The 27822-nt window shown below is 41.8% G+C and overlaps 1 protein-coding gene and 1 pseudogene across 7 annotated transcripts in view; one reads left to right on the top strand and one right to left on the bottom strand.

The window, feature by feature from the left end:
• Window positions 1–1640: 1640 nt before the first annotated feature.
• The window catches only part of Ppp6r3 (protein phosphatase 6 regulatory subunit 3), a 107436-nt gene continuing 81254 nt past the window's right edge, over window positions 1641–27822 (top strand). For 6 of the 7 annotated variants that reach the window (XM_051193515.1, XM_051193514.1, XM_051193513.1 and 3 more), the window contains exons 1-2: window positions 1641–1786; window positions 26783–26934. The gene's annotated coding sequence lies outside the window, so the exon portion shown is untranslated. Of the gene's footprint in view, window positions 1787–2022; window positions 2043–26782; window positions 26935–27822 lie in introns of those variants that run through there. The other variant, XM_051193509.1, reaches the window with a different exon arrangement.
• Window positions 8162–10198, bottom strand: LOC127227820 (something about silencing protein 10-like; annotated as a pseudogene).

Genomic DNA, 27822 nt, shown 5'->3' with positions numbered 1-27822 from the left:
GTGTAAAGATCAGGAATGGGGATTCAGAAATTCTGAACCTGGGAAAAGCATTGAGTGACCAAGAAGGCAGGTCCTTTCTCCTCCAGTCCAGGACTAGGCTCTCTCACTCTTCCCAGGAATAGATGCTTAGAGGCAGCCCAGAGAAGATACTCAGGAGACACACTATGTGCTCTCTGAGCTCCAGTGAATCCCTGGACCAGTCAAAACCACTGTGGTCACTACTGGGAGAGAGCACTGTCACTCCAGGCCTGTGTGACTCAGCCACCTTTGCTACCCAGTCTCCCATCATACCTTGGCCATTCCTGTCCTTGAAGCTCCAAAGTCCCACCCTGGGGTCTCTGTGAAACCCCGTCACACCCTGCCATCAACACCCTAGGGATCTGGAGCTCTGTCCTGTCTTAAGGCATACTACCTTCTCAGGAGAGTCTGTCCCTCAGTTTGATCATCTTGGTCAAATGGCAGGGAAAGGCCTGTTTCACAAAAGGCTTTCAAGAGTGGGAAATCTTTCTGACTTGATGGCCAGCTGCAGTGTCCCTGAACTTCTCTCCTGTCCACTCTGAATAGGGCATGCTATTCATAGGGGCATAAGGGGTGCATTTAGTACCTTGCTGTGATAAAATATTCTGAAAAAAAAAAAAAAAAAAAGCAACTTTAGGGAGAAAGGGTTCATTTTTGTCTCACAGTTCCAGGGTACAAGCTGTTGTGGCAGGGAAGTCAAGGCAGCAGGTTCAGTCTGCAGGTCGCAGCACATCCAGTCAGTTTGGTACAGAGGAATGAATGCTCGTGCTCAGCTCAATTCTCCCCAGGGGAATTGACAACTGAGATTAACTGTGACAGTGGGAAATTGGGGGTATTTCGGGAGGTTTGCAAATGGGGATCCTGAGGTCCATGACCTCAGCTTTTGGGCGGGACAAAAGTATGGTATAATTGGTAGGACAGTGGCATTTGGAAGAAATTCATGTGTAAATTCTTCTCTGCGACAAAACGCGTGGTCGGGCCCATCTTCTAAGAGTCTGTTACGCATTAGGAGGTGATCCAATTTTAGGGTTGTTCCTTTAGTGCTTAATTTAAACTGATCATCTTTTATAAAATTGAGAAGTGGAGAATGCGGGCATCGATCCCGCTACCTCTCACATGCTAAGCGAGCGCTCTACCATTTGAGCTAATTCCCCAACCAGAGTTAACTTCCGCCATAGGTATTGTTGTGACTCACGTCATCACCGGTTTCTCCCCCCCACCCCCCGCGGCCGTTGCCCCACTGCCTGTTGTGCTACCCCATTGGTTCCCTCGCATCTAAAGCTACACAGCCGGGATTGGTTTGGCTCATTTGTTTTAAAAAGCATTGACTACGCGGATTGGTGTTTCGAAGAGTCCGTCACACGAGGCACTGCTGTTGCTAAGGCGTAGAGGGACCCAGCCCAAGCTTCTCCCAATTTCTGACTTGTTTCTCAGACCCCGGGGTCCTAGAGGTTCCGGATCCGTCAAAATCATGGGAAAAAGAATGCACCTCTCGCGTTTGACTGACAAGAGGCGAGAGCCAATCGGAGTGGAGGAGAGGGAGCCGCTGGGAGGTCCAATAGATTGTGGGGGGCGGGAGAGGCAGGCCAATTATCTTCGGGAAGGGGGCGGTGTCTTTCCCGTGATTGGCTGCGAGGCGTCCGGAGGGAGGGCGGGGGTAACTCAAGGCCTGCTTGATACGTCCGCCATTTTGGGCGCTTCGCTGATGGTGTCGGTGAGCCCTTTTCCCGCCTGAGCGTGACTAGCTGCGGGTCGTGGGCGCCTCCAGGTAACTTGGGGGAGGGGGTGGTGGCGCGGGGTGCGCGGGCCGCGCGGATGGGCGGTCGACCGACGGGGGCGGTGGTCGGGTCCGGGCGGCGTGGGGAGGGAGCGTCCCGGCCCCTCTCCCCTCCCCCCCGGAATCGGCTGCTTTGGCGGCCCGGGAGGCGGCGTCCAGTCCTGGCTGGGACCGAATCGCCGGCTCCTGTCAGCCCTGGTCGCGCGTTGGCAGCCAGCCCAGCCGGCGGCGAACTTTGGACGCCGAGGTGACTCTCCGTGTTTGGCTAGGCGGGAGCCCGGGCGAGGCGAGGAGCGCAGCCAAGTCGGGGGTCCGGAACGAGCTCTCTTGCTCCCGCGCCAGGGCCTCCCCAGCGACTTTTCGGGTTCTCCCGGAGCTTGTCAACTCGTCGGGAGACCTTCGCGAAGGCCATTGTTGCACTCTCGTCTTCCGAGGAACAAGTTTTGTGGGTTTCTGGGCATTAGCCGCAGAGTCATCGGAATACCAGTTCCGAGTTTCCCGGGGCCATCGCGGTAACCTCAGTCTCTGCCATAGATTCTCTTAAATGCAGACCGGGGCACTCGAGACTCCTTGGTGTTTTGGAACTGGGGTGAGGGCTTATCTTTGTGGCTCCAAGTACCTGCATGTTAAAGAAGCTCGGTTCACTGCTAACTTGGAAGTTTTTTCTTTCCAGTCTCGTTGCCTTTTCTTAGAACTTGGACTTAAAGTTGTAGGTGGGACAGAATGAGTACTCCGATTAGCTCCAAGCCTGGACTTCTCTATGGCATGACCTACTGTCATTTCCCCCTACCTGATATAGTCTTTCTAGGTTGGTTCAGAGCTTTGTTTATGTTTTGCTTTCCGGGGAGGGGAGGGAGCATTTAGACGGGTTTCCTTCCATCAGAGCACTTGTTAATATGGATACTGTTTCACTTTCTTATTAAGTGAAGTTTGCTTGGTTTTTGTCCTCAAGGTCATGTTGCAGATGAGGCAGCCAGTGAGAAAGTGACTTCAGATTTCCTACCGCTAAAATGTGCCAAGGTGCAAGTCCCCTGGATAGTCAGTGGTGGTTGAACTTTCTTTTGGGTCACTTGAAAATTAAATCTTGCTTTGCCACTTTCTAGCCCTGTGACCTTGGGCAAATTACTTATCTTTGCTGCCCCTGTGACCCGGGAAAACAACTCTGTTCCATAAATTTGTCCCAACAAATGTACATGTTAGACCTGTAACTGAGTATATATGTAAATAAGTTAACACAAAGCACGTAGAACCATGCTTGGCACATGGAATCAGTTCAGTGTTGACCATAATTACCAAATTCAACTTGATCTTTTTAGTTATTTTTGAGGTAGGTCTCACCTTGTGGCCAGAGCTTCTGCCTTATAGAATTAAAGTCATGCACCACTATACCTGACTCATTACTTATTTATTGTTTGTTTGAGATGATAGGGTCTCCTGTAGCTTAAGAAATTCTTGACCTTTCTATTCAGCTAAGATGGCCTTAAATTCTTGATCTTCCTGCATCTTTCTCACAAGCACAATGAGTAGAGGTATGTATTGCCACACCTATTTTAAAATTAAAATGTTTAGGTACAAATAGGAAGGCCATGTGTTTAAGAATCAGGTGGGCTGGAAAAAAAGATGAACTGGAAATGAGGTTGAAAATTCACTAAATTACCTACATGTACTAGAACAATGAGTCATGACACTTAAGAGTGTTTTGTCTAATTTGGTCATTTCTTGGGTTTGTCTTGCTTGTTACTGCCATTGAAAGACTGCAGTCTTGAGAGTTTCAGCAAAGGTGTGGGTTAAACTTACTTAACATTTAAACAATGTGAAACCTGATGGCTTTTCAGCATCAAACTTACAGTTTGTGTAGCAGTTTGCTTTAGGGATGCAAAGCTGGTAAAGTTTGTGTCAACACTCCAAAATCCGAAACTGAAATTGTAGTCCCAATCACTGTTGTGTGTGGGTGCTTTGGGACCTATTCTGCACCTTACTGTTTGGCCAGAGAGTCTAGAATATTTAACAAAGTGTCTTTCACTCTCGGTCAGTCAGTCATACATGAAATCAGCCTTTCAATGTGCCCTTCTCCATGGTACTTGAAAGTAGGCTTGTCTTCTTGGTGGTATTTGCTTGTGACTTGGATTGGCTTATGCAGTGGGGAAGAGTGCTTTGATAAACTCCATCTTAAGTAGACTTGAGTACACAGCTTGCTTTAAAATGCTTAAGCTTTTGTGTATAGTATATTGATCCCCTCCCCAACTGCACTTACTAAAAAGCAACCAGCTATAACCCACATAAACAAAAGGAGTTTACTAGTTTTCATTAACTTAAGAGTAGTCTATAGTTGTTCAGAAAATGGATGGCACTGAAAGGAGGACTTCAGGTGGGGATTGCTTAGCTGCTTTAGGATGAATCTTTGTCAGTTTCCTCTAGAAAAATGTGCTGTTACAAACAAGCATGTCACTGGGTGTTGGTGGCGCATGCCTTTAGTTCCAGCATTCGGAAGGCAGAGGCAAGTGGATCTCTGAGTTCCAGGCAAGCCTGGTCTACAGAGCAAATTCCAGGACAAACTCTGAAGCAATACTGAGAAACCCTGTCTCAAAAAACAAACAAACAAACAAACAAACAAACAAGCATGCCTTCCTTAGAACAGTTTTTGCCAGGGCTGATACTCAGTTTGCCTCTCTGATTCACTTGGATCTTGTAGTTTGTAGTATAGATAAGAAATCTCAGATGTTACTGGTTAGTGTTGATCTATATTTTTGCAGTTTACTATACTTCAGAAGAGCAAATTATAAGAAGTCCTTCCAACTGTCTGTTCAGGGATTCTGGTCTGGGTCCTGTGCCTCAAAATCTGAGCTGCAGTAGAGGCTGAGAAGCTGTTTTTCTTAGAATGTGCTTCAAAATACCAACCAGGCCTCTTGACCTTTCAGCAGCTTTGTGTTCACTCTCAAGATTTCAATTGACTTTCTTTATAGATAGATGCTGGATTGGTGAAATCAGGGTAATTGAAGCATATTTCTTTGCCTCAAAGATTGCCTTGGAGAGTCTAGCTCTGTAAGGCACTTGCCTAGGATGCATGAGGCTTTGGCATCTATCCATAGTACCACAAAAGAGATGAATAATTAATAAAGCTGGACATGGTAGCACATACCTATAATCCAGCAGTTGGGAGGCAGAGGCAGGAGGAGCTGGAGCTCAGGGCCATTGTTCTGACTATAATGAGACCCTATTTCAATGAAACAATTCTCCTTCACAAAGAGAAAAATTGGTAAAGTGGTTTTTTGTTTTTGTTATTTTTTTTTTCCTTCTAGTTGCTTGTGGTACTGGGAATTGGACCTGTAGCCTCACTTATTTTAGGCAAGTAGTTTGCACTTAGTTTCATCCCCTACCTGGTTTTAAAATTTATTCTAGGTGAGGGTCTTTCAACTATTTATCCTCTTAGGAAGCATTCCTTTTGTTACACCTCCAGTATGTTGTAGAGGTCAAAGCTCCTGTTAAGCTTCCTATGGGGCACAGATTGTAAACTGTTCCCCTACTACCACCATTCAGCTCTAAATATCAGTGGTGCTGACATGATAGATTAACGTACATAATAATCATTTTGGATATTTTAAAACCATGGATGTTGGACTTCACCACTGGAAATTTGTGGTGGAATTAAGACTAATTTCTTATTTGAATTTTGTTTTTTCAAGACAGAGTTTCTCTGTGTAGCTGTGGCTGTCCTGGAACTGGCTCTGTAGACTAGGCTGGCCTCAAATTCACAGAGATCTGCCTGCCTCTGCTTCCCAGGTACTATAATTAAAGATGTACACCATCACTGCTGGTATGAGACTGATTTTTCAAAAATTTTGTTGTGTATCAGTGAGCTCTCGTGTATAATTGTAGCTGTACATGTACTGCAGCACACATACAGGTGCCAGAGGCCAGCTTATGCAAGCCAGTTCTTTCCTTCCATCATGCAGGTCCCAGGGATCAAACTCAGGCCATCAGGCTTTTGGCAAGTACCCTTAACCACTGAGCCATCTTGCAAGCTCAAGAATGTATTGTCAATAAACGTTTCTAGACAGTACTGGAGTGCCACTGTTTTTTAGAACCTACACTGTTTTAGAGTGCAGATTCAAGGGCTAAGTTCCAGGACCTTTGTGGGCTGGGAGCTGTGTCTACAGTATATGATCCTGCCTTGGAGGTTATATAGTGGCAGGAAGACAAGGTGTGTATGTATCATGTCAGAAGCCTGGATTTAGCCTTAAAATAATAATATATTTTGCAAATGCAACTTTGAAACTTTCCTCCTTTACCTCATGAAAATACATTGTCATATTGAGCTTGAAATTCAGCCAGTTAGGATTTGCCCCAATGCCAAATAACATACCATTTTGAGTTTTATTATCATTAAAAAAAAAAATCTTTTGCCATCATCTTATTAACTGTCAGTTTTTAGATCTCCACCCCCCTTCCTCTATTTAAAACAAAAACCTTTCCCCAGAGAGTTAGCCCTGGATCAGTTTGAGGGTAAAGTGGAGGGAGCATATGGTATGCTGCTTTTAGTGCCCATGCTCAGTTGGAAAGGAGTTGTCTATGTCCTAGACTCTGATGCAGGCAGAGGAATGTCTTTCTTCCTAGAAAGATGTGTTATGGTAATAGAGGTAGGAACAGAGGTCCTTGCCTGTACTTAAAGTTGGTGTGATGTGAGTGATTAAATTGAGGAATGTTAGGAAAACTATTAATTCAGCACTAAATGGCATTGTCTGCATACATTATAAGACAGGAGTCATGGAGATGCTTTCTGACTTCTGTCCTGAACCTTACCCCTTACCCTGTGTTTGTGCTGAGGACTGCAGTCACCCTACCCACATCACTAACAACCATTATATTGTTCCCATCATCTATTACTACCACCCCCCCCACCCCTCCCCAGGTTTAGAAACAGGCTCTTGCCATGTAGCCCAGGCTAGCATTGAACATACCATTCTCCCTGTTTCTACCTTCCAAGTGCTGAGATTATAGTCAGGAGCCACCATGCCCACCTCCATCTACTTCTGATCTTCCTAAATAATTTTTGGGTTCATTTTCTGCATGAATGTTTGCCAGCATGTATGTGTACCATGTACATGCTATGCCCACAGAAGCCATTGGATCCCTTAGAACTGCAGTTACAGACATTTGTGAGCAACTATATAAGTGTTGGGAACTAAACCCAGGTCATCTACAAGAGTAGCAAGTGCTCTTAACCATTGAGCCATTTCTCTAACCCCCAAGTCTTCATGATCAGCATGCTGTACTAATTGAAACTGTTCTTTGTCAGAAATGTATTAGGGATTCATTGATGAACAGCCCTTAAGGACTTGAAATCTAGAGTTGGCAATTACAAAGTCAGTTAACAAAGCGTGTTAGTATTACATACTCAGCCCTCTATATCCTTGGGCTCCACATCTGTGGATTCACACAGCATGGATTAAATGTATTAAATTCCAGAAAGTTCATGGGTTGGGCAGTGGTGGCACATGCCTTTAATCCCAGCACTTGGGAGGCAGAGGCGGGTGGATCTCTGTGAGTCCGAGGCCAGCAGTTCTAGGACAGTTAGGGCTGTTTCACAAAGAAACCATGTCTTGAAAAACCAATAATAATAATAATAATAATAATAATAATAATAATAATAATTCCAGAAATTTCTAAAAAGCCAAATTTGAATTTGCCACACATATGCAGCACTTCACTGAGTTCCTGTAATAAATATGAATGTAGACAGGCCCTGCTGTGGCCAGTTTACTGCTTGAAACCTCCACCCCACCCCCTGCTTCCAGGCTCATCAAGTCTTCCCCTAGATTCTGTATGTTTTTTCCCTTTCTGTCTTTTATTTCTCTGTTCTTAAACTCACCTGCACCCCAATTTTGATACAGGGTCTTGTGCTGTGGCCCAGATTAGCCCTTAAGTTGAGATAAAGTTAAAGGCTCCTTCCTCAGCTTGCCAAATTCCTGTAGGTTCTTGCTAAACACTTAGAGCATGGTCCTTGTAATGAGTAGTGCTACAAGTGTGGGGACCTAGACTGACACCTTAGGGATCCTGTTAGGTGGCTCTGTAAAAGCACTTCCTGACAAGCCTCACCCTGAGTTTACTCTTCAGGACTCACATAGTGGAAGGACAACTCTTATCTCTAAACATATTCCTTGGCACTGTGGTTGTCTCTCTCCCTTACACAACAAAGAAATAAATGTAATATGAGGTTTTGTTTTGTTTTTTAAATACTTTTTGGGGGTGGATTAGGGAGACTGGATTTCTCTGTGTAGCTTTGGCTGTTCTGAAACTCATTCTGTACAGTTTAAAATACTTTCATTGATCTAAAATAATTGCCCAAAACTAGGTGAAGGAACAACTTTACTTAAGCTTGATACGCTTTTTAACTCTAGCACAAATGCCAGATAGTTCACCACTATACAATTGGTACTCATGAACCTAGCCACATCTTCGAATTTTGCCTCTTCTTAACTTTTCCCTATTTACTGTGGGATTTTTGTTCATTTTCTTTTTTCCTAGGTTTAAGTCCCCTATTTTTAGCAATCTGGTAGGTAATGGCTGTCTTTTTATATTTTGATTGTTGAGATCCTTTTCTTCAGCATTGTTCTCAGTTTTTTGCCTTTTATTTCCTTATAGTATTAGTGCAGCTCATCAGAATCAGATTAACAGCAGGAGCAGAAGTTTGTGAAACAGTCTTTGGCTAGGTTTTAGTTATTTTTGCTTTTGGATCCAGTTCTTTGTTTACAGCAACTTCCTTGACTATGAGTTGTGATAGATTTCAGAGGACAGTTTTTGCAAGTGTCAGGTTGATCCACAACTGATAGATTGTTCATATTTCTGTAGGTAACAAGCCTTTCAATGACAAGATGTCCACTTACAGGGACTCTCCTGGCTTTCAAAATCAAATAAAAACTAATATTGAAGCAGTAGTTCAAGTAGAGATTTTACTTAGTCATCAGTTATCAGTTTCCTTTTCGAAGATTGAATGATCTCTTTCTCCACAACTGTTACAACGGCTCTAACATATCCTTTACTTCTGTCAACTTGACTTTCAGGTCTTATGTCAGCTCCAAGAGCTCTAGTAATTCTTTTCTCAACATTTTTAGCTTCTCTTTCACCAAGACTTTAGTCAAGTCTTTTATGACCTAAGTCTCAGTTTCATTTACCTGGGGCACCAGTTTTACAAAGGCTTCCATCCACGTAACTCCAAAATAATTATCTTGCAGGATTTGGGCCACATGCTGCTGAATTACCTCTTTTCTCTTCAACTTTGCTGACTCTGATGGCCTCAGGATCTGGAGCCATAGTCTGGAAATATGGAATGCTCCAAAGGGGCCAGAATGGTTACTGTATTGTTCCAGTTTTGGTATGTGTGCTGCCAAAGCAAGCACCTTTGGTTAGTTTTTAAGAAAGTTCTTTTCCCCTTTACTGGAACAGTGATCAGTTTATTTCAGGTTTTGAAAGCTCGGAGACTGATATCTGGATACCAGTTGAAATGGCAATTAAGAGGGCAATTGGTGCTGGGTGGTGGAGGTGCACACCTTTGATCCCAGCACTCAGGAGACAGAGGCAGGCTGTGAGTTCAAGACCAGCCTGGTCTACAAGAGCTAGTTCCAGAACAGCCTCTAAAGCCACAGAGACACCCTGTCTGCAAAAATAAAAAACAAACAAACAACCCAAAAAATAAAAGAAAAACAAAACAAAACAAACAAAAAAAAAAACAACAAAAAAAAGGAGGCAATTGGTTAAACTTAAGCTTGTAGAGGCTTCTTTCTTCTTTTATCTGTACATCATGAGCTTGGTAGAGCTGAATTTGCCCCAGTGGGGGCTTTTGATTACTTATACCTTACAGTTACCTGATGCTGACTTTGTTTTAGAGTGCTTAATGCACTTGGTCTTGGCCAGAAGGTCAAGTAGCAATTAAATGTTTTCTTGAAGATAACATATTCTGGACTAAAATACTTTTTATTTATTTAGGCAGGATCTTGCTATGAAGCTCATGCTGGCCTCGAACTTATAACACTCTTGCCTTAGCCTCCTAAGTAGCTGAGTTATAGTTCTTTCTGATTAATGTAACTTTCGGGTGGGTTCAGCACCTATGCATTTGGCACCTGCTATGTGTTATAATACTTGGTTTCTCATGCAGGGCTTGACATTTGTCCTCAGTTCAGAATGTATTGTGGTCAAGGATGCATAAACCTTGTGTTCTGGCATGTGCAGTTTTCCAGCTGTGAATCTAGTACTGGTCTTTTTCTCTGCTCTTTTGTCCCCTACCTGTGAGTGAATAGTGTTGGCTTCAGTACAGTGCCTGCCTGAGTATAGTCATACTTGCCATTCTGGTCACTCTTCTTTGTTCTGACAGTAGAACTGTGTACAGAAGCAGCTTGTCAAGGCCATCGTGACCCCTGAAGGAACATGTGTGCTCTTGTCTACCAGAGACTCTGCAGAAATTCTGACTGGTGGGGATTTTGTTGAGGGAAATTTTGGAGTATTTATTTGTAAGTTTTTTTCCCTTTAAACTATGATTACATTACATGTTTTTTTACATGTAGATAAACATACATATAAATGTAATATCCTTTCTCTAGCTTAAGTAGAGAGCATAAATTTGAGGGTTTGAAGTATGATTTCTTTCCCCCATACTCCTTAGGGTTTTTCTGTGTAGCCTTGGCTGTAGATTAAGCAGGGCCTCTTATAGAGATCTGCCTGCCTCTGCCTCCCAAGTACTGGGATTAAAGGTGTGAACCACCACCACCTGACTTGAAGTATGATTTCTAAAACATTTATCTTTAAAATCTATTTCGGGTCTGGAGGGATGGCTCATAGTCAAGGGCATGTACTGTTCTTCCAGAGGACTGGAATTCTATTTCCAGCACCTGTAAGCAGGCAGCTCACTCCCAATTCCAGGAGATTGTGACACCTGCTTCTGATCTCTGTAGGCACTTTACTCATATGCATACACTACACACTGACACACACAAATAAATAAAATTGAAAATCTCTTTCTTGTCAGGCAGTCGTGGCGCATACCTTTAATCCCAGCCAAGGTAGGTGGATCTCTGTGAGTTCGAGATCAGCCTGGGCTACAAGAGCTAGTTCCAGGACAGGCTCTAAAGCTACACAGAAAAACCCTGTCTCAAAAAACAAACAAAAGGAAGGAAGGAAGAAAGAAAATCTCTTTCTTACTGGCTCTCAGAACCATATAAATAAATACAGCTCTATATGTTTTTCTTTTTCTTTTTTTCTAAGATAGGGTTTCTCTGTGTAGCCCTGGCTGTTCTGGAACTTGCTCTGTAGACCAGGCTGGCCTCGAACTAAGAGATCTGCCTGTGAGCTACCACCGCCTGGCTGAGCTATATGCTTTTCAACATGCTGTGGATAAGCACATGTGCCTTGAAGGATTAGTCCATGTTGGGAGGTGATGGATGCAGTCTTTGGTTTTTCTTCAACATACAAGCTTGTCCATAGAGTCTTGCTTCCTAGAATTTTTGGATTTGTAGGAAAAGTTGACTCTAACATGAGGATGTGTACATTTTTTATTTTTCTCAAAATTATTCCTCCAAAGCCTCTATACAGGAGCAAACTAGTTATACATTCATCAAGCAGTCTTTGGTTTTTACACTCATTTTCACAAATTTTACATTATGATTTCATAGTTCTATTAAGATAGGTCAATATTTTCTATAAAGGGTCATTTGGCAAGTTATTTTAGTCTCTACAGCTCCTCAGCTATTGTGTGTGAAAATAGCCACAGTCAGAATGTGGCTAGCAAAGGTGGTTGTGTGCCTTCAGAGTTTTGCTTTGAAAGTAAGTGGTGGGCTGGGATCACTTTCGTGCTGTAGCCTGCAATACCCATTCACATCTAGTTTTTAAGTCTAAGGAGTTCTTATAGAAAGTATGTATCGTGATGGTACAAATAAGAAAAATTAGAACTGAAAGTAAAACTGTTAGTAGCCAGTTTCAGAAATCCTGTAAGAACTACCTGACCACTTTCTTCTCTCTGACCTCAAGGCATTTTATTCCTTTACTTATATGTTAAAATCTGTGAATCTCCTTAAACAATGTGATTTAATTTTTGCTTGTCACTAAATTGTATAAATTGAATCTTTATTCTGTGACATCTCTCTTTTAATATTGTTCTCAATATCTATTTTGTTTTCCAAATGCTTAGTAATGAGCAGAGCACAATTTTAGTGTCAGGAAGGCAGTTACAGATAGTAAACTGCATAGTAGCCATCTGGATACTGATAAGAGCTAGCAGAAGAGAAAGTGGTGGGTTGTTTTTGAACTGAAAGACAGTATTCAGATGAGGCCTACCTGAGAAGGGCTCTTTACCTAGAAGATGAAAGAAAGGTCAAGGCAAGAGGCCATGGGTATGTGGGGGCATCATTGTATATAGGTAGAGAGTCGAGCATGCATGAGGTGCTATCAAGTAGGATATGCCTGTTGTGTTTTGAGGGAAGAGCTGTAGGGGCAGTGGTAAGATAGGTCTTTTTGAGCCAGAAATATAATATGATTTGGTTTCTCAAAGGTCCTATGCAGATAAGTTAAGAATAGTTGCCCCTGTGCAGCTGGCAGGAGGTGTTTAGAAGTCTATGACAGTGATCCAGCAAAGTAGTCATGGCAGCTTGGGCTAAAGGGAACCAGGAGTGGTATTGAGAAGTGGTTGGACTCTGGATCTTTCTTAGAGTGAAGCAGACAAGGCTAGCTGGATATGGATGTAAGAGAGGTAAAGGATGAAAGTAGGTACTTTTGCTTGCTACAGGAAGAGGAAGACTGCAGAAGCAGGTTGTAAAGGCCACAACAGGAGGTGGATTTGGGCTTGTTGAGTCAGGACACTTTAAGAGAGCACACAGCATTTAGAATTTAGAGAAGAGAAAACCTGGGCTTCATATCAGTGTGAGTCCTCTGTGTTTAGATGGCATTGAGGGCATGTTGAGCAAGTGCACTGATGGAAGGAGGGAGGAACCAGGCAAGGGTGGTGACTGAAGGCAAGGGAAAGTGCTGTGAGAACCTTCCTTGAATGCTGTGGCTTTTTGATGGGAGATGTCATTCTGTAAACGTGTTTCTCGTATTGGTTAATGAATAAAGCACTGTTGGCCAATAGGAAAGCAAGATAGGTGGGACTAGGAGACTAGGAGGAGAGAGGAAGAAGTACAAACAATGCAAAATACATTATCTAAAGTATATAATATTGATATATTATAGAATTGCGTAATAATCACCAGTCTAAATTAAGAGTATTTTCATTATCTACTATGTGGTCTGGACATTTATGTGAGTAGTTGTACATAATCTTTTGTGACTGGCTTCTTCATTTAGCATATTTCAAGGTTTTCCCATGTTTTAGTATGTATCAGAACCAATACTCTGTGTGTGTGGTGTGTGTGTGTGTGTGTGTGTGTGTGTGTGTGTGTGTGTGTGTGTGTAGGTCAAAGGTTGGCTTTGGATGTCTTCCTTAATTGCTTCCCCACCTTATATTGTGAGACAATCTTTCCACTGAATCTGTACTGACTGGCCCAGCAATCCCAGGCATCTTCCTACTTCTTCCTCTCTAGCTGTGGGATAATAGGCATTTGCTGGGTATTTGAACTTGGTTCCTAGTGCTTGTTTGGTAAACAGTTCATTATTTGAGCCATCTCCCAGTCCTGTATTTCCTTTGATCTTTTATCGAGTCTGTTGTATGGGGCTGTTGTTAGGACTACTACTTCTACTGGTCAGTGGAACTTGACTTTTTGTGATTGAGACAGGTCTCCTTGTATAGTTTAAAATAGACTAAAGCTGGATCCTCCTTCCTCAGCCTTCCCAGTAATGGAATTGCAGGCTCCTGCCAAAACTGCTGTTCACCCTATACCAACATGTTCAGTTTTCCATGCTCTCTCATATTTTCTGTGTTTTTATCTGTGTCATCATTTGGTTATTTTTTTCATTCAGTTCTATCTTTGTTCTTAATGATCCAACTTTGTACATTCTGAATTTCATTCATTGTCTGACTTTAATTTCTTTCTGTCTTTTTCTTTTTCTTTTTAATTTTCCTAGACAGGGTTTCTATGTGTAGCCCTGGCTGACCTGGGGCTCGTCTGTAGGCCAGGCTGAGCTGTAACTCAGAGATGTACCTGCCTCTGCCTCCTGAGTGCTGGGAGTAAAGGCATGCAACACCATGCCCTGCAAAACTTTATTTTTGGGACTGACTTGAGATTTTCTACCCCTCCTGCCCCCTGTACTGGAGAATAATAGCATGGGTCCTCACACACTAAGTGGGCACTCTCTAGAACTGAGCTGTCTCCCCAACTTTCATCATGGTTTTTAATAAGTACTGTTCTTTTCAAGTCTGCGGATTCTTTATTGGGAATCTTCTTCCCCTAAGTGTAGTTCTGTAATATGTTTCAGCAGTGTCTTCATGTGCCACATATTTGGGTCTTTACTGGACTCTCAGCACTACCACTGAGTGGCTGTAGGCAAGCAAGCCTGAAGGGCATTTCCTTCCTTTTTTCTTGAGACATGATTTTTTTTTGGCTTGGATCTTGCCAAGTAGGCTAAACTGGCTAGCCAGTGACCCACAGAGATCCCTGTCTCCACTTTAGTTTATAGGTACATGCCACCACATCGAGCTCTTATGATACGTAAATTTTGGATGTCAAACTCAGCCTCATGCTTTATGTAGCAAGCACTTTACCAGCAGATTGGTTTTTTAAATTAAGTTTTGTGATTGCTATACAAAATCATATTTATTTCTTTCCATTAAAAGATCTTTTTCCCTCTCCCTCCTTGACTAACATTTTAAAAAGATGATCTGGAACAAGAGTGGTACCAGAGACAGTGATGTGATGGAGTTTATATATGACATTGCAGTGGCAGGTTCTATGAATTCTAGAGCTGGCGGCCTCTTTCCACCACTACTTTTCCAGGCTTTCATACTAGCAGGAGCAGTGCTGTGACTCACAGATGGCAGGAGGAGTAACCACTTGATCCTGTCCTGGTCATTTTCTTATCCTTCTGTCTTCACTTAACAGAATGCGAGGAGGTGTGCAGTACCTTGCCTAGCTGGTGTTTCTTTTAAGTGTTTTTGTTTTTTGAGACATGGTTTCTCTGTGTAGTCCTGGACAGAGATCCACCTGCCTCTGCTTCTTGAGTGCTGGGATTAAAGGTGTGTGCCACCACTGCTGGCTCTTTTTAGTTTTCAGAGTTTCTTTTCTCCTGCTGACATTTCTTTCTGCTCATGGATGCTGTCTATCATTTTCTACTAAATACCTGAAATTAATCATGGACTTAACATTTTTCTGGTCTTATAATTTCTTCATTCTTTCATGTTTTACTCTATTTCTGAGGCATGTTCAGTCCTGTGGATTTTTTCTTTCTTTCTTCGTAGTGTGCTCTGTGATTGTTTTTTGTTGAAAGGTAGAGAGAGAGAGAATGTGATGATGTGCAGGGTAAAGGAAGCTTGATGAATGAATCTTGGGCTGTATTAGTGTAAATTATAGGGACTGAACCTCAATATATAGTCCTTGGGACTAGGTCTTAAGTTTATTGGTTAGTCTGTACCCCTAAAAATACATTTCAGATGGCTCTCATCACAGGGACCCTCCTGGAGTTTTTAATCCTCACAGTTGTGCATTCCAGGCCCTCATAGTTTATATAGTGTTCATACTTGTTTACCTTTCTCTGCTGGTTAGTTGTGATCCTTTGTATCTGCTTTACTGCCTTCCCACTTTTCTGGGGAGCAGCAGTTGGCTCTGTGACCTAAGTTTTCTTATAGATGTAGGAGGAATTGTTTTCAGTTTCTTCAGCTCTTCACTTACTGCTAAGAGGTGTTTGCAACCATCAACACCATACAGCTCCATAAGTGTCACCTTTCCAGTGTGAAGCTCAGTGTTTATTGGGCTGCCTATTTTCTCCACTGCCGCTGGCAGCAGCTGTGAATGCCACATGTTAGTGCAATACAGTCGTGCTTTGTGACTGGCTTGAAGCCTCATGTCATCATGGTTCATTTACAGTGTAGCTTATCTCAAAATTGATTTCCTTTTAAAGTCTGTTATATCCTATTATATGTTTCTATACCACATTTGTTCATCCACTTATCCCTAATGAACAACACTTCATGAGTGAGTGTCCTGTTCAGATCTTCAGAACATTAGTAGGTTTCTGTGTGGCTGGTTTCCACTGAGTGGTTGTGAAAGCTTAGGAATGATCCTCTGAGGCAAGTGAGATGGCTCAGTAGATAACCCCATGCACTATGCCTGACAACTTGAGTCTTATCATTAGATAGGAGAGAGCAAGCACCTGCAGGTTATCCTCTGAACTCTTTGTGCGTATACATACACACCCCAAAATATAAAATAAATGAATGTTTACAGAGATGCTCTAAGTTTGCTGGCCAGCTTGCTGTGAAAGTATCCCTTGTTTTTGTCTGTGTTTTATTCTGACTCCTCTGTTGTATTTTATTCTTCTCCCATTCTTTTGCTAAGAACACATTATAACCAGACCCCCAAAACAAATCCTGTGTCATACACATTTATTACACTGTTGAGGTTGAGTTAGTTCATTTCTTACAGTGTTGTCTTCAACTATAAATGATTCATGGAAAATATTAATAAATGAGGTTTATTCCTTAAGTCAAGGGTCAGGCATGAGAAAGTATAAGAGCTGCTTGCACATACCAGGTCCTGTAGTGTTTAAAACAGTAGCTGCCATGGTAGCTTCTCATGGAGTGTAAGCTTTGGTTCTGATGAGCTGGAAAGCAGCAGCATGCATGAAGGCAGTGGCATTCTGAATGCTGGCCTAGTGGCTTCCTAACTGTAACACTGGGTTAGTTAGTACTGTGTGAAAATTGAAAAACATAACTAGATTGTTGTGAAGCCCAAATGAAAATGTTTGGGTATGTTTGATAAATAAAGCATGGTAAATGCCAGGTGTGGAGGCACATGGTTTTAATTCCATTACTCTGGGCAGATCTCTGTGAGTTCCAGGCCAGTCAAGGCTTCGCAGTGAAACCTTGTCTCAACAAACAAGAGCATGTGCAGATGATAAATCTCTTCAAAGCAGTGCTGGCAGATACAGACTTAGACTTATGTAAAGCATGTTCTTTTCAGTTTGAGTGCATTCATGGAGTTGAGCATCTATGGTACACCTATAAAATCTTATGTTCTGAAGCACCCCTTCCCCCGTCTTGATGCAACCATTGATAGCTGTGTCATATAATAGTTTATTTTTTAAATTTATTTTTGTGTGCTTACGTGCTTGTGCACATGGGCATCTTCATTGTGTGGGTACTGTCAGTGATGAGGAGATATTGATTTACTGGAATTAGATTTACAGATAGTTGTTTGTCACCCTTTATGGGTATTAGGAATTGAACTCAGTCTCAGGTCCTGTGGAAGAGAAGCAACTGCTCTCAACCACTGATCCATCATCTCTTTAGCCCCATAAGGAAGTTTAAATTGCACAAGTGAGGTCAAGCCTTTTTTGAGTGTGAACACTTGGAGGCCAGAGGAAAACTTTAGGTATCATTTCTGCAGACAGTATCTACTCCTCCCTTGCCCTCCCCCCCCCCCCCCCCCCCGTTTTTGTTTGTTTGTTTTGAGGCAGTCTTTCTCTTTGTAACAGCCCTGGCTGTCTTGAAACTCACTTTGTAGACCAGACTAGAAAGATCTGCCTCTGCCTCCCATGCCTGGGATTAAAGGCATGGGCCGCCACTGTCCAGCTATTTTCTTATTTCTTAAAAATATAGGAATTAATTGTTAGATTGAGAAGTAATGATTTAGTTTCAAGACCTCCCATTTTGTGAGTAAGACAAATACAAAGAGAAGAAATGATTTGTTCAGAACTGAGTATGTGTGTCACCTTAGGTTCAGATCTGCCTGTTGGGCTTTAAAGGAATGGGCTTTGATTACACTGCTTCTGCTCTAATAAGGAATATCAATTTATGAACTGCATTAGTGCATTTAAATGGGACATATTGGTGCATGCCTGTAATCCCAGCACTTGGGAAGGCAGAGGCAGGAGGATGGCAGCAAATTGGAGGCCAGACTGATACATGTAATGAGTTCAGGTTAATCTGGGCTACAAAGTGTGAGACTATCTTAAAAAAGAAAAGAAAGAAATTTGCTCTCCTACAGTTTTAATACTTGGTTGCTCATATGCTGTATAAAAAGTTTTGGTGACATTGAGGAAGAATCAGCTTGAGAGTACCTTGGTTGGGTTGGTGAGGTGTAGCCTGACCATTGTGTTGTATAGTAATTACTTAACCTACTGTGGCTGTAACAGGCATAGGTGCTCATCTGGTCTTTGGATGGTAGTTTACTAATTTATCACTTGTCTATATTTTCATAGTAGGTTAGACTGAACTGACGTGATGTGAGTGCTGCTAGTGAGCATAGCCAGACAGTGATGTAATCCAGTCAGATGCCAAGGTCTTTGCTTAAACTGCATCACCTGCTGACATGGCCTTTCTAAGATGGTAGGGAGAGCTTACTGTGGGTGGCCTGTACTTTATAGGGTAGTCTTATATTCTTGGTGTGGTGATTTTGGTTAATGGCTTTGAAGTGTTTGTATCCTTTGCTGGGCTTAGTGGTGTTTTTGAAGTTACCTGATAGAATTACAGGTAGGTATATATTGTTGGGAGATATTTCTGAAGATGTAGAGGTTTTAAGTTTTATGTTTCTCCCAATTATTGATGTTCTTGTTGTGCAGCTTAAGTTGACATAAACTTATTGTGTAGCCATGTAGCCAAGACTGGCTTTGAGCTTCTGTTTCAGCCTCTTTAGTGCTGGAATTGTATGTGTGTCAGCACAGTGTTTATGATGTTTCAAAACTTAATAAATGAGTTTACAGTGCCTGACATTGATGGCAAAGTGATAACAAGCCTTTGTGTAGATTGATAATCTCATTGTTTTCAGTCCACTCTAATTTGAATGTTTTGAAGTATGCACAGTAGGATCATTGAACTACATTAAAATGGTCAAGGTGGTGGCCTGAGGATTTTTTTGATGTAGCAGGAGGTGGAGTCTTGCTTTGTGTGTGTAGACACTAGGCTATCACTTGTCTGTAGTGTGGGCATAGTTTTGTTTTACCCAATACTGTACACAAAGACAGTATTTACTTGGATGTTATGGAATGGCTTTCTCCTGTGACTTGGCATCAGTAGGGTATAGTCTGCATTTATTTGAGTACAGACTGCAAGTAAATAATTTTGATTTCCATAGTTTTTGATGTTCATAAAAAGGCAGATTAGGATGATCCCTTTCCTATTCTCTTTAAGATAAGGGGTTGTGCTGGGCAGTGGTGGTGCATGCCTTTAATCCCAGCACTTGGGAGGCCGAGGCAGGAGGATCTCTCTGAATTCGAGGTCAACCTGGTCTATAGAGCGAGCTCCAGGGCAGGATCCAAAGCTACAGAGAAACCCTGTCTCAAACAAACAAAAAGATAAGTTGTGAGTGGTGAGGGCTCATCCTATTTCCTTAGACTTTGTGGTTAAGGAGATACATTTAGGTGCTGTTCAGTTGAGAGATTCTGTTATGTCTTAGGCTAAATCAGTCTTCTATGGGGTGTAAGGTGTCTTTGAGATTTAACCTAAGACTTTTAATTCTAAGCATGCTAATCATGCACATCTATTTCTGAACTATATCTGCAGCACTTTAGCTGACCTTTTTTTTTTGTTTGTTTGTTTTTCAAGTAAGTAGTGTCCATTGCTTCTCATGAATGGAAAAATGGAGAATTAGCTCTTTCTAGCCCCCTTGTTGAATCTCGATTTTTCCATCCAGTGTTCCTCATTCTTCCAGTGTAGACCCTTATTTTGTTTTTTGTTTTTGACCCCCTTATTTTGTTGTTAAATCAGTGTTTAGCATTGTCATTGTGCTGTTCTTGACATAAGCTAGAGTTATCTGGGAAGAAGGAACATCAGTTGAAAAATTGCCATCACACTGACCTGTAAGCAATCTGAATGACATTTTTTGGGCAGTACCATATTTGGTCATGTGGCCTTGGGTGGTATAAGAAAGCAGGCTGAGCTGAGCCGTGGCAGCTCCACACCCTCTGCTTCAGTTCTAGCCTCCAGGTTCATGATAGACTGTACGATAAAATACACCCTTCTTCCCCAAGTTGCTTTTGGTCATGGTGTTTATCACAGCAGTAGAAACCTAAGTAGGACAATTGTTATTGCTGTCATATTATTTATAATTGTTAAGTGGTATATTATGTACTTTTCCCTCTTAAATGACCATTACAAATTCCATGGAAATGGGTCTTTTTAATGCATGTGTCAGTGATTTGGCATTAGATTCTGTTGTGGGCTCAGGTTCCCCTCCATCTGTCTTTCTGAGGAATTTCTCATCCTGTAGTTTAGACAGACCTCTTTTCCTTGCTTGTGCACTGAGGTCTTGCTGTTGCTCTTCTCCCCTAACCTAGAAGATTTTTTTGGGGGGGGGTCTTTCATGGGTGGCTATGTCTCTGGAGTCTGTGTTGTCTCTTGTTGCTCCCTCTCCTTTTGAGAAGCAATTTGCAGCTGTTTTTCTGAAAGCAAGCAAACCTTTTGAAATTTTATTTATCTAGCTATTTATTTATTTATTTTGCTATGTACTCTCTCCCCTCCTCCCCCCAATGGTCCAGTTCAGTCTGGAGTATTATAGATGCCTCTGGCTGAATTCTCCCTCATAGCTTACAATGAAACCCTTATCCTGAGCCATACCTAGGAGTGGCCATGTTCTCATTTTTATTCAAAGATATGCTTCTAGGCCCTGCTTCATTATCTTTTTCCCCCCTTAAAATATAGTAAAGTGCATATAACAAAAAATACCATCTACTGCTCCCACATCCCCCTTTAAGATAGGATGTCACTATAGCCATAGCTGCCCTGGAACTCAGACTAGGCTGGCATTAAATTCAAAAGAGTTTACATCTCCACAGCTGGCTGTCTTAGCCTGTTTATAAGTGTACTATTGATTGCATTCATAATGTGCGACTATCATTGCTGGCCATCTGTGGCCAAGTTCTAAGATTAAGGCGTGTACCACCATGCCCCCCCCCCATTTAGTTTTATGTGTGTGGTTGTTTTTTTCTGCATGAATATCTGTATACCAGGTGCACTCCTGGTGCCAGTAGAATCCAGAAGAGGGCATGCGATTCTCTGGAACTGGAGTTACAGACAATTGGAAGCTGCAACTTAGGTGCTTGGCACTGAGCCTGGGTCCTCTGGAAGAGCAGCCAGTGCTCTTAACTGCTGAACCATATCTCTAGCCCCTTTCTATTCTTTTGCAGCTGAATGTGTGTGTGTGTGTGTGTGTGTGTGTGTGTGTGTGTGTGTGTGTGTGTGTGTGTGTATGTATATATGTATGTATTTGATTGTTGGTGGGCACTTCATTTGCACTACATGTTAGCTGTTGGGGATAACATGGCTGTGAACCTGGCTATACAGATGTACCATTGAGACTGTGTCAGAGCTCCCTTTTTCTTTTATTTTTATGTGTGGGTATTTTTCTAGCCTGTACATCCCGTGTACCATGTACAGGCTGATGCTTCAGAATGTCAGAAGAGGGCATTATATCCTTTGGTACTGAGTTACATACAGATGGTTTTGAGCTACTGAGGGTATTCTGAGTTCTTTGGAAGAACAGTTAAGTGTTCTTGACTGATGGACCATCTCTCTAGCCCCTCCTTTTTGATTTTTGTTTTTTTTTTGCTTGTTTGTTTTGCTTTTTTTTTTTTTTTTTTAAGTAGAGGCACTCATTAAACTAGGCTGGCCTCCTGTGTAGCTGAGGATGGTCAGCAACTTTTCTCTTAAGTGATGATATTGCAGGAAGGCATCAACACTGTTTATGCAATACTAGAGATCAACTAAGGGCATTGTGGTGTTAGGCAAGCACTCTGTTAACTGAGTTAATCCCCAGCCCTGTCTTAGCATTCTTTTGTATAGAACCTGAAGTGGCAGTGCTGGGACATCTTTGAATTCTCTTCTTGTGTGGTTTTTAAGTCTTTTTGTTTTGTTTTGTTTTGTTTTTTGAGACATGGTTTCTCTCTGTAGTCTTGGCTGTCCAGGCTGGCCTTGAACTCAACAGAGATCAGGTGCTCTCACCCCCCCCCCATTAAAGGTGTGTGTCATCACTGCCCATCTTATGAGTCTATTTTTAATTACTTTGAGGAACCAGCAGACTTTTCCGAAATCCCTATAGTGTTTTCCATTTCTCTCTGCAGTGCATGAAGGTTTGAATTTCTCCACATCTTCAGACTCTTTTTTAAACTGTACCTATCCTAATGTGTCTGGGGTGAGTATTTTGGGGGCTGCTTTGGATTGAATAGAGGTACCTAACAAGTGCTTCTCACTAAGCTCACTCCCTCTCCTCCTTCACCCAACTTCTCACAGTTCTTTAGCTTTCTAGTATGACTTTGAGAAACGCAAAGCTTCTTATCTTTTTGACTTTTTGTGAAAGCCCCAGGCTACCCTTTCTGGCTGGTTTATGAACTTTCAGTGACACTTCTTATGCAAGTCTCCTTCAGGAACTCTCTAGTTTCTTTCCTTGTTTTCTGTTCTTTTTATCTTAAAACGTTTCTATTCAGTTTTTAATTTTTGCTCTTGAGTATTTAAATGTTTAAGGTCTCCCCCCACCTTTTCAGTGGTACTTGGTGTTTAGTGACATTATCTTGATCTTTCTGGAAGTAGCAATGACTTTTTAAATGAGTATTGCATATTTGTACTGTCTTTCAGTTTTCTTTTGCACTTTACTGTTTACTGTCTTCATGCTAGGCCTTCTGTAGAAGTCTGGTAATCTTTGGCTTTGCTCATGTGTAAAAGTGGAGAGTTATTCCTAGGAACTGCCATTCTTTGTAAGTTTCTACACTGAAAGAGCAGAGGGAGTGACACCATCTATTATCTGTGAACTTCTTAACTTTTCACTTCCAAATATCTTCCACTTATCAGAATCAGGGCTTCTTAGAGAAATGTCAGATTCTAAAGTTGGAGCAGTAAAGGAATTATATGAACCAGGAACATGCTGTGATAGGAATTAAAGTGCTTAGAAAACACAATAAAATCTCGGACAGCTCACATGGTCAAATGTAGGGCATTGTGAAGATGGTGCGAACAAGAGTCTATGAGTTCATACTAATAATGGATTTGGGAAAGAGTGAGCTGGGAGACAGGAACATACATACCCTACTGAAATTAGAAAGTCAGCTAGTGTTGTAGTATCGCACCTGGGAAGCACAACTGAAGTGGGAAGATCACGAGTTCAACATCATCCTCTGCTGTATAGTGAATTTGAGACCAGCCTGGACTATGTGAGACACTGTTCCAAATAAAAATACATGTAAGTATCATAGTGTCACTTTCTAGTGAGTAATAAAACTCTCAAGTGAACGTTCTTAGATCATCATTTATATATGCCTTCTTGCAGATCACTTACTGATGAGTCACCAAAGAAAATGATTACAGTGAAAAAAATCTGTTACTGTCATCTTAACTGTAGTTGACCTCGTTTCTTTATCATTATTACTTCCAGAAGTCTATACCTAGCATTTAAAAGTAAAAAGAAAGACAAATGCTAATTTTAAATTTTAAAAATGTATTTAGGTGATGTGAAATAAAGGAGACCTGGTTTCAGTTGTGTGACCCTGATTTGAAGCATCACCATTGAGGTGTGCTATTGAGCAGCTATGGTTCAGCAGTTCCTCACCTGGGTGTGTTCAGTGTTGTGCAAGAGAATAAATGTAGCAGTTTCTGAAGGAGTTAAGGAGAGTCTGGACGGTCACCTCTGGTAGAAATTGTGTGTGAAATGCTTGAGGCCTGGGTTTCATCTTCAGAAGCATACCTGAATACATGTGTAGGGAACTAATTCATTGTTTCTAAGTTTCTTTAACTGCTTAAATGGAACTTATTACTAAAAATTTTATTTTACATTTGCTTACATATGTGTGTGGGAGTATTTAGGTATGTGCCCATGAGTGTAAGTGCCCTTAGAGGACAGAAGTAGTTGTCAGATCATCTGGAGCTAGAGTTAAAGGCAGTTGGGAGCTAATTAACATGGATATTGGGAACCAATAACCTTGAGGACCCCACCCCTGGAGCACCAAACCCTGAACTTTTAATGTTAACAGGTGAGAGTGGCTGATGGGCAGCTCTATTGTTAGGCAAGGCTTATTGGCTTGGGCATTATAGCAGGTCACTAACTCCAGTTAGTGAACTGCAGTGAAATTTCAAGTTGGGTTATCCCCCCACCTCATTCCTCCCCCCAAAAAATTAAGGTCATTCACCTCACTTATAAGAGAATTTCACTTTTCAGTCTGAAATGTAAAGGTCTTGCTTGCTGGCCAGGAAAGGAAGAACCAAAGAAGGGATCCTAGTTAGGGTGGGATATGACCTTGCATTGTTTCTGTAGCTCTTTTAATTTTCAGTGTGGCTGGGGTGGGCTGCCCCAGTTCAAAGAGCTGTCTTTTAGCTCTTGGGCATCTGCTAGTATTTCAGGAACAGGTGAGATTTAGGATCTAAGCATACCATCATTTGACCAATATTCTGTTTCTTTCTAGCACTCCTGTGTTTGCTTGTAGATTGTACTTTGGGGAGTAGACATGAACAAAAACAAAAGCATTGTTTTACTGTTGTTTTGTAGATCTATTTTCAGTGCATATTGGTTGTTCTCTTTGTACAGCAGTCTCAGTATTTACTGTACTGAGTTCTGTACACAGTTCTGTTTTTCTGGATCTGATTTCCTACTATTCTAACATTTTAAAATATACATATTTTCTTGGTATTAAACTCACATCCAGAGTTTCCCTTAATCAGTCTGTGATGGTCTATGTAAACTATCATCTAGACAGGATCTAGAGTCACCTGGGAAACAGGCCTCTGGGTATGCCTGTGGAGCAGGAGGAAGGGGGAAAATACCCACCTACTGTGGGTGGCACCATTCCCTGGCTGGGGTCCTGGACTGTGTAAGTGGAGAGAGCAGAGGCAGCAGCATTCATCACTCTCTGCTTCCTGATTGAGGATCCCATGTGACCAGCTGCTTCAAGCTCCTGTTGTCTTGACTCTCAGTGTTGGACTGTGTGCTTGATCTGTGTGCTGTAGTAAGCCCTTTCTCCTCTGAGTTGCTTTGTTCAGGGTTTTGTATTTTTTAAATCACAGCAACAGGAAATGAAACAAAGACACTGTCTAAGTGAAAATCCATAGGCCCTTGAACAAAAGTTCTTTCTCTAAAGGGTAGGTGGATGATACCCTAGCACCCTTAGACAGTTTAGCTCAGTCTGAACTCACAATGTGTAGACCCAACTGACAACAGTTGTTTGCTTTTGGCATTTAAATAGGACTACAGGCACTGTGTTGATGATGTTGGTGGGAGACTGTAAGAGTGGATTGAACCTGGTATTTTGCTTGGCAATGGGCAGAATAAGTGGCTATTGGTGGTATTTAGACTTGAATGCAGATCCCTTGAGGGACCTGGAACTATACAAATTTAATGCTAATGTGTGTATGTCTTCACTTAGATTATGTTTGAGACAGCATCTCAGGTATCTTGAACTCAACATTTAGACTAGACTGGCCATAAAGTCACTCAGCTCTATTTGCCTCTGCCTTCAGAGTACTGGGATTAAAGGGGTATGCCACTACACCCAGCAAAGGGCTATCTGGAACCTTAAACAAGAATGATGGCTGGAACTGGACTTAACCTTTAGTAATGATAAGTCCCATGGCTGTGTATGTAAGTGTACACACTCACAGTGCTGGAGATTGATCCTAGGGTATTTCATATATGCTAGGCAAGAATTGTACTGAGCTACACCTCAAGCAGTAATGCAATTTTTATACTACCATGTTAAGTTTGGCCTGAGGACTCTAGCAGTGCATAGTCACACATAAGAAATCAAATGATCAGTAATAATTATTCTGAGTGTGTGTTCAAAAGGCATTTAAATAGTGAAATGCTTTGTTTTTAGCATTACCCCCCCCCCCCAATAGGGTTTTTCTGTGTTGCTTTGAAGCCTGTCTTGGCAACATGCTCAATAAACCAGGCTGGCCTCAAACTCGTGAGTACTGGGACTATAAAGGCATACGCCACTACCTCCCAACCCTTTTCATTTTTTTTTTTTTTTTTTAAAACTTGGGTTTGTTAATATTTTTGTCAATTCATTTTGTTTTAAAACACATTCAGCATAATTTCCATTTGTCTTGAAAAGGAAATATTGCTCACAATGTGGTGTGAGGTTAACTGAAGTAAGGCACTAGGCGAGGAACATTTTTTTGTAAAAGCCTTATAGACTGTATTCTGAGAGCTTCCTAATAAGTATAGTGTCCCCAGGATGAATCTTTTTCTGCAGTATTAGGTAACAAGTTGTATAGTTGATGTTCATTTTTTTGTAGTTTGGTTAGTTGACAGAGACTGTGGCTTGGCAGACACATCAGTGATAATGCTCTACACAGAATCCTGATGATTCCTCATTTAAACATTACCAAGGGCATGTGAAGGAGACTCTTCTAACTTGTGCTTAGTATCTTTTACATACACAGACACATGCATACACACACTTTTATGTGTATGAGTATTTGTCAGTATGTATACACCGTGTGTGGTGTCTGAAAAGTCCAAAAGAGGTCAGCAGATCCCCTAGAATCGGAGTTACAGTCCGATGTGTCACCATGTGGGTGTTGGGGATTGAACCTGGGTCCTCTGTAAGAGCAGTCAGTGCTCTAAACCACTGAGCCATCTTCCTAGCCCTTTGCTTAGTATCTTAAAGTGCAGTGCTTTTGTAGTTAGCCTTCTGTTGATGAGAATGCCAGTTCATAGATAATAAGGACATGGTTCTTTACTCACAGTGCTATTGTGGCATCTCTGTTTATTTCCTGGTTATTCTTTAGTGTGGAATAAAAACTGGAGCTTTTTAATTCTTGTAGGTGTAGTTCTGTGGGAATCAAGACCCCAAGCCAGTATTTTAAATGGCAGCTGTCATCAGACCAAAACACAACATGTGTGATTATCTGTTTTGTTTTTGTTTTTACAGGAACACTTCTGTTTCATACAATATCGTCTCTTATTCCTGCTAATCTGCTAATGCAGTAATTTGGAAGATAGCTGTCACCAGGATAACCTGTAATGGGCAAGGAGCCACAGAGAAGAAAACATTTCTTTTAGTTTTAAACCTTGGTTTGAAAGGTAAGACTGTTAAGATCACCAAGTGTTTCCTTCCTGTAATTCTTGCACATGGGAAAGTAGTTATATATTCTCTCTTGACTACAGTAGAGCCAGGGAAGCAGGTCTGGGCAACCCATCTGTACTGGAGACTGCAGTACTGTGGTGTCTTTTTGGAAGTTAAACAGTGCTCCTGGCTATGGTTTATCTAGGAATCTACAGAACTCAGTGGGTTCCCTGTTCCCAGTGGGAATTGAGCTGGCCACCAAGGAGCATCCAGGCCTTGCAAGCTGGAGTGGTATTCAGAGGAAGAACATGAGACCTTAAGCCCACACTGTCTGACTGGGGGGAGGGGTGAGAGTGTGTACATTTTGTACCAGTGACTTTTAGCCAGACACCTTGAAGTTTGTGCCATAACTCTTTACTGGACCCTTTGATTGAAGGTCAAAGGTTGACTTTGTATGCGTGACTTTGGCTCAGTTGGCATTTAATAGGAAATTCCACAGGGAACCATTGTATCTCAGTGAAACTGACCTGCTCATCTACATTTCTGATTTTCTGCTGGCTCTAGGATTAACTATTCTTTGATGGCATCTTCTGATTGGCATTGTCTCCTGGGCCTTTTAACTTTTGGTACTTACTATTGCCCCATTCATCTCTATTATAGCTGTGGAGCTGTAATGCCCTTTGATTCTGATTGCCAGCTGATTGATCCCAAACATATAGACTGATGCTTTACCTATGGCCTGCCCAAACCCCCAAGAAAGATGTGGCCCCTACACTTCCATGTGATGATTTTTTTCTCAGCCATATATCACTGTGATTTTCTCTAATTGTGTCTATATGTCACTGTCCTGTGATTCTGTGTGGGCACTTCCTCCATGGATTCCTTGATCCTCTCTCCTCTCTTTG

Source organism: Phodopus roborovskii, unplaced genomic scaffold (genome assembly GCF_943737965.1).
Source record: "Phodopus roborovskii unplaced genomic scaffold, PHOROB, whole genome shotgun sequence".
In the NCBI taxonomy this organism is placed as follows: Eukaryota; Metazoa; Chordata; class Mammalia; order Rodentia; family Cricetidae; genus Phodopus; species Phodopus roborovskii.
Note: the sequence above shows the minus strand (reverse complement) of the source record. Positions and strands in the feature narration are given on the sequence as shown.